Genomic DNA, 7,241 nt, shown 5'->3' on the forward strand with positions numbered 1-7,241 from the left:
GTAAGCCACCATCCAACCCATGACAGAGGGCTGAACAGTAAGTGTGTTCTGGGTGTTGTATGGGGTCAGCTCTTATAGGATTTCTGGAGCAAGTGGAATCATTTTCATGTACATTCCAGAAGTCCTCATTCTCTTGTGGAAGCAGATAGGTAGCAATGACACATCTACAGTGCTGGAGATGCTGGGGCAGAAGGTAGGGAACTGGCTAAGGTCTCACAAGAGTAAGGAGTGGACAAAAGGATCTAGTCAGTCAAAATACTTGGGGTAGTGTGGCTGGCAGAGTGGAAGCACAGGAATCACACACCATCCTGAGCTGAGTCTCCAGACTGCTTTTCCCCAGGAGGCAGCTCTGGGAGGAGGGAAGAATGTGGGCAGAATCTGGGTTCAAATCCCAGACCTTCCTTCCATTTCCCAGATTCTTGATGTTAGTGATGTTTCCTAGTGCCTGGTCAGTGGTTTTCTATTCTAAAAGAAAAAAAAATGGAGCTAGTAATACAGACTTCACAGATCTCTTGAAAGAATCAAAGATAATACGAGTAGGTATGTGTAGGTCTAGGATTTGGCACTCGTGGCATCCAGATGTGCTAGCACTCCAGATGTGCTAGCTTCCCCTTCTTCCTCTTGCTTGGCCTGTCCTGTTTCCGACTGGTACTTCCTCTGGGCTCAGCTGGGCTCAGCTTTTACTTCTCTTTGCTGCTCCACCTGCAGCTTCTGCCCCCTGGGACCTGTCCTTAGAGGGACCCTCTCCACTGACCTGGAACGCCTGTCAATGTCTTTTCCTCGTGCCTGGGAACCAGCATGGCTGCTGTAAAGGTAATGAGCTGTGAGGTGGGTGGTCTGAGTGCCTGAACCTTGAGCTCTTGCTTAGCTTATCTCTGTGATGGTGGCTTCACGCGCTCTCTCTCTCCGACATCACTTACCCAGCAAACATTCTGAGCAAGCTGGCATTGCCTGGCTCTAGAAAACACAAGCTGAACTGTCTTTTCCTCTTGGTGTGTTTCGCTCACTCTGCTTTGTAGCTCACTCCCCCTTGGTAACAGATATCCTCCTACACTGGTTTACTGTCCCTACCATACAGTTCTTAACTGCCTGACTTTCCCCATAGCCTCACAAATACCCTAACCTATCGTATGAATCTTTGTTGTGATGACTGATGCTGAATCTAGAAGTGGCCTGGAACCAGTTCCTTTTGCCTCGATTTGATGGCCCAGAAATTCAGATTGGAATGACCAAGGAGAGTCAAAGCAGGGTTTCAACTTACTCAGTCAGATCTCTGGCTCAGATAGGTGATGAGAAGTGACTGCCCTACAGTCACACAGCAGAGCTGTAGTGTGGATATGAGACTTGGTTTTTGTTTGTTGTTGTTTTGTTTTGTTTTCCCAATGTCCTTTCTGCCTCTTGGTGTTGCTCAGAGTGGAAAAGAGATGGCTGTACACCACATCATCCATGGATCAGGGACCACTGAATCCACTGAGATCATCCTGTGTTTGATAGAAGAAAACCACTGTTAATTATTCTGACTGCGAATGTGCCCTGGTTACCCAAAGCTTGTCTGTGCCTTCTAACAGGAGTTAGAGTCATGTGTAGACAAATCCTGGTCAGCAAACTCAGCCTTACTGCATCTCCTTTTTGTGTTTAGGACTCAGTTTACATTTAATTGGTGTTCAACATTTTGTGAACTGGGGAGAGGGGGGTGCTTGCTTTCTGTGGGGATGTAGATTTGAGGTTCGTAGGGCAGGTTCCAATCTAAGAAGGAAGCAGCCTCTTCCTCACTGGAGTCTTTCTGACTCTATATCAGGCACTGTGTATTTCCTACTGACATGGTTGTTCTCAGAAGCACGAACTTACACGGGTCTCAGGGAGATGGCTTTAGGAAGGTCTGGTGATAGGGATCAGGCATCGTCCACACAGGCTCCCAATCTCCAGTAGGCCGCTCACAGACCTAGCTTCTGTAGCAGAACCCTCCCATCCCTCCATCCCCCTTTCTTGGAATTGAGGGGGAGGTGAGAAGGGGCTTGGCTCTGTGCCTGGCACAGAGCGATCCTCCGGGAAGGTGCCAGCTATTACTACAGCTACTGTTGGTATTACTGTCACAGCTTCTACACCTTCTACACCACCCACAGGCTGCTTCCTGCCAGCATCTGGACCTGAAGGGCAGGGAGAGAGATGGAAGATAGGCACCACAGCATGTGGAGGTCAGTGTCTTCACAGGCCTGGCCTGGAGAGACAGCCTGCTGCCCTTCCCAGCCTCCCGCACTCCCTCTGTATGGTCATTCCTATGTGCCATGGCCTTCACTGCCTGTAACCTGAGTGTCTGTTCTCACTCCCGTTGAGACCACTGAGACCTACGGTGAATTGGGTATTTGATAGTGACTCTCACTTTCTCTCATCAGCCTCAGGAAGTGATGTGCCCAATGTCACGACAGAAAGATGGGCTGAGCCCTGCCTATCTCCAAAGCTGGTACTGCAGCTGCTTGCTTAGGAACCCCTGCTGCCTGTCAGCAGCCAGTCACCAACACTTGGTCATCGTTAGGGGAGGCAAGCAATTTTCCTTTGCAATTCTTAGATTCTGGGCTTTCCAAATACTCGCCAAAGGGGCCTGTAGTACTTGTGTAAGTGAAATAGCATTGGTGGTCACTAGCCGGGCACAGGCTACAGGCCATCTCATCTATGCCTTGTGCAACCTTTGTTTTTCTTCCTTTCTTTTTTCCTTCCCCTCCCCTTCCTCTCTCTCATTCATTTCCATTTATTTTGTTTATTCTTTTGAGACAGAATATTGCTACATGGCCCTGATTGGCCTAGAACTCATGGCTTCCCTCTGCCTCTGATTTTATAATCCAGACCCATTTCTAGTCCTCTCTCTGCTTCCTGACTGCTGAGGAAAGGTGGCCAGGCAGCTTCCTGCTCATGCCGCCATTCTTTGTCCTCCATACTGGAATATAGTCCCTTGAACTGTGAGCTGAATATGCCCCTCCTTCCCCAGTATAATGTATCATGGCAACAGGAAGAGACAGAGAAGGCTCATGTGCAGAAAAGTTTGCTTTAGCAGTCCATGCCTATAATGGGTTTGGTGGAATCCTTAGGAGTGGGACTTAGTAAGAAGTTAGGTCACTGCAGACGTGACCTTGAAGGGGATCACGGGACCCTCGCTCCATTCCTGGTTCTCGAATTGTTTCACAGTTATTTGCTCTACCTACCATTCCCGTTTTGCTGCCTCACCACAGGTTCCAAGGCAATGGGACACAGACTGCAGATTCTAAAACTGTGAGCCAAAACAAAGAAAGAAACAAGCAAACAAACAGCAACAAAACCCCTTCCCTTCATAGAAGCTGCTTACTCTAGGGTTCTTGTTACAGAGGCAGAAAGCTGAAAGGACTCCCCATGTGTGTCCACCTTTCTGCATTTCATCACCTGCACAGCCCTGACCTCTTTCTCATGTGTGACTTTGCTCCATTTTCAAGTGCAGAGGTGTGTCCTGATGACATGAGGTCTGGAGATTACTATCCTGGAGTCTGCACACACTGGGCATTCCCTGGTTTGCTGAAGGAATGGGTGGGTGGATGAGTCATTTTGTGAAGAAGGAAGTTTATCCCTGGGAGATGGCTTGGAACTCCACCTAACTGAGCTTTCCAGTGGGGACTGTTCATTCTAAGTCCTGCACGGGTAGCAATCAACAGAAAGGCAGGAAGGATGCACGTCTGGTTGGGGAAGCAGAGATTAGCTGGGGTGGAGGGAAACCTTAAGACAAGTGACCAGAGAATTCCTGCCTGGGCTAGCTATGACGAGTCAGCACGAACCTAGACTAGAGAAGAACTGTCCAGTGCAATCCAGAAAGCTATGTCTGATGATGACGGCATGTAACAACTGTGGAGTTCACACTGTTCTTTTTGAATATATTGCTGCTTAGAGAGCACTCATTTCACAGTCGTAACCTTCGAGGTGAGGGGACAGAGTTCCTTTCTATTTGCTTCTCCAAGGGCTATTATAAGGATTAAATGCAAACAAATTATGTAAAAATGCTTTGTAAGCCATATGTCCCACATTAAGATTGTAGGTTATTGTTACTTTTATCACTGTTTTGGATTCATTTCTCTTCTTTCCCTTCTAAAACTCACTCTGTTCCATTCTCCACCCCTGCGTTCTTCTTATAGACTCTGTCCCTGCCCCAACTCAGCTTACCTGACGTGTCACTACTCTTCAAGCCTATGTGACACCTGTTTAGTCTTCAGACCCTGGGTATATTGTTCAGCTTTCTGCTGATAACAATACACCAGAGGGTCCTTAAAAAGGGAAGTGGTTTCCTTGAGCTCTGAGTTCTGGATGCTTCTGTCCATTATCAACTGCATTCATTACCTTTGTTGAAGCAAGCCTGTTCCTGTCACTGTGGGAGGAGGAAAGACGTCCTTTCAAACCCTACCTCCAATCAGACCCCACCTCTTAAAACTCCCGCCACTCAGAATGCTCTCTAGAATGCTTGCCTCGATGGAGTCTGGGTTGCTTCTCTAGGTGTAATATGATAGTAATTATCCTGGGTGGATGGTGTTGCAAAGAGTATTGATGTAATGACACCATATGGGATCACTCACGTAGCAAGAGGTCATAAAACACTAAGGAGAGGACTCCAGGACCTGTGCTCACAGACTCTTCCCTCTTTCATTTGCCAGAGATGCCAGATCCTGGTAATCCATCAAACATTGTGTCACAGCCTCTGGGTCTAGGCTCATGGCCTCCATATTCAGTACCTCCCTGAAAACAAAACAGTGTCCTTTCTACTGATGCAGTCAAAGCAAACAAAACAAACAAAAACCTCCCTCAACCCCATCAAGCTACGCCTCTGCCTACTTCTTCCTTTTCGAAGTTCAGCATCTTGATAGGGCTGGATCCACACTGTCTCCAGGTCCTCAGGCCTATCCTTGCACATCTTCTTCTCCATCACTGTTACCCCTGATCTATCATCTATCTACCTATCATCTGTCTATCATCTACCTATCATCTATCTATCTATCTATCTATCTATCATCTATCTATCTATCAATCATCTATCTATCTATCATCTATCATTTATCTATCTATCTATCTATCATCTATCATTTATCTATCTATCTATCTATCATCTATCTATCATTTATCTATCATCTATCCATATATCTCTATCTATCTATCTATCTATCTATCTATCTATCTATCTATCTATACCTATCTATCATTTCATCTCTTAATGAGCCATGTTGTCTGCACTTCTAACTCCCACAGGCGTATTTCCATCTTCCTCTTATGACAATCACACTTTTCTTCTCAATATGTGTCAATGGGTGAGTCCTTGGTTACATGTGACAACATGGTCACTTGTTTTTTCATCTTCCTGTAGCTGTGCGTCCTCATTCTCTCTGTGGTCTGGGCTGCATTCCTAAAACGACAGATTTGAGTTCTAACTCCTGCTACCTAACAATACCAACCTGTTTGGAAATGGGAGCTTTGCAGATATAACCCAGTTAAAATGGGGTCACAGTGGGTTAGGGAGGATTATAGTCCGATGTCTGTAAGAAGAGGGGCATTTGGGGGATATGGTGATGGGGGCAGCTAGCGAGGCACCCACAAGACAAGAAATGCCAGCAGTGGCCAGAAGTCACTAGAAACTAATTAGAGACAAAGGAAGGTCCTGTCCAGAGTGTTTAGGGAAAGCACAGCCCTGGTCACACATTCATTTCAGACCTCTTCCCTCTGTGACTATCGGAAAATAATAGATGTCCTCTGTGTGGGCCCCAGGTTTGTAGCAATTCATTAAAGCCGCCTTGGATATACTCTCCCAGGATCAGCTGGCATTGGATATGAATTTTCATAAGACTGTTGATTTGTGAAGGATTTATTTTGAGTTACAGCATCAGAGAGCTCAGTTTCTAGACAGTGGTAAGGGATGGCATTACAAAGCAGACTGGCTCATTACATGGTGTTCAGGAACTAGAGAGAGAGAGAGAGAGAGAGAGAGAGAGAGAGAGAGAGAGAGAGAGAGAGAGAACCAAGAGGGGAACGCCCAAGGGCATGCCCCAAGTAACTTATCTCCTCCACCTGGCCCTACCCAATTCTGCAGCATCTCATGATACAGTGCCACTTAACGGGGTCAAGGCTGTAGCACTTGAGCCTGTAGGGGACATTTCATAGTCAAATAGCTGCACCTGGCTCTAGATTCTAATGTTTCTCTGCACAGCTTCCTCTCTAGGTGGCCTCCACCTACCCTTCAGTGGTAGGCTCTCTCACTTGTAAAATCCCATCCTATTCCCACCCACACTTTCCTTGTAGGGAAGGCTTCTGCATGAGAGGATGCCACCATCCCTCCCTTTCTGCCTCCTCACTCCTAGGCTAGCCTCTTTTGTAAGCTGCTGCCCTCTGTTCCAGAACATTCTCTGGCATCAGTAGTAGGTTGGGGTCAGGCCTGAATGCTGTAGAGTTGATGCAGTAAGGAGAGCTCTGTTATGACAGTGGAGAGGGGGACACATGGCCCAGCTTCCTGTCCCTCCTATGGCCTTAGCCATCTCCTGGAGGTTCTAGTGGACCAGACCTCACTTGCCTCTGCTACCCTGCTCACTAACTGACGCCATATTGATTTCCTTCCTACCTCACATCCCCTCACTCTTACCAAGTCAAGATCACCTGCCAAGAGTTTGCTTGCATCAATATCCTTAGCTTGGGGTCTGTTTGGTGAAGGGTAGATTTAAATACTTCATCTCATCCAAGTTTCCAGTCTGAGGTGGGCTCCCTGAATGTAAGATTCGGCTAATTATATGCAATGGCAATTTGCTAGTACACACTTTTGTGTGATTATTGACTGTTTTCAGTGTTAGAACAGGGATCAACAAACAACAACTTTCTAGCCAAATTTAGCCATGACTGGTTTTCTCCATGTTGTCTATGACCCCTTGGTGACAGCAGCAGAGTTGGATAGTTTCAACAAAGGTCTTATGGCTTACAGAGGTAAAATAGTCATTATCTGGCCTTTTGCAGAAAAAGCTTATTGGCCCCAGTCTAGGCTCCAAGCTTATGTTAGTTCGCTTCAGCTGCGTAAGAAACTGCCTCCAGTACTTAACTGTTTAGAGCAGACACAAGTTTTATGGGTTTACAATCTCTAAGTTTGATTTATTTTCAGACCTAGGCCTACTCAACCAGTTTCTGTAGGACCTCCAATGTATCTGTAGTCAACTGGTACATAAATAGCAGTGACCTACAAGGTCTCCCTGTGTAACCCC

The sequence above is a fragment of the Grammomys surdaster genome, unplaced genomic scaffold (genome assembly GCF_004785775.1).
Source record: "Grammomys surdaster isolate TR1022 unplaced genomic scaffold, NIH_TR_1.0 126051, whole genome shotgun sequence".
Classification (NCBI taxonomy): Eukaryota; Metazoa; Chordata; class Mammalia; order Rodentia; family Muridae; genus Grammomys; species Grammomys surdaster.